The sequence below is a fragment of the Cariama cristata genome, unplaced genomic scaffold (genome assembly GCF_000690535.1).
Source record: "Cariama cristata isolate BGI_N322 unplaced genomic scaffold, ASM69053v1 scaffold23277, whole genome shotgun sequence".
Classification (NCBI taxonomy): domain Eukaryota; kingdom Metazoa; phylum Chordata; class Aves; order Cariamiformes; family Cariamidae; genus Cariama; species Cariama cristata.
In genome coordinates, this window is record NW_009627533.1 from 21317 (window position 1) to 21571 (window position 255).

The following is a 255-nucleotide window of genomic DNA, read 5'->3' on the forward strand; positions in this document are numbered from 1 at the left end:
CCTCTCACCCAAGAGATGGAGCCTGCAGCCCTCTGAGCTCAAAAAAGGCCAGATATTTCTCCTGTGGGGTTGGTTTGTTTTTTTAATACCATGAGATAATTATCCTCCTCTAGACATCCTCATGCTTCCTAAAAAGTAATAAATAAAACCTGCTGGCTGAGTTGTTGGGTTAATCTGGACCCAACCATGGCTTGGGTAAATAACATTGTGCCACCGGCCACTGCCCGGGGCAGAATTTGGGCCAGATGGAGCTGG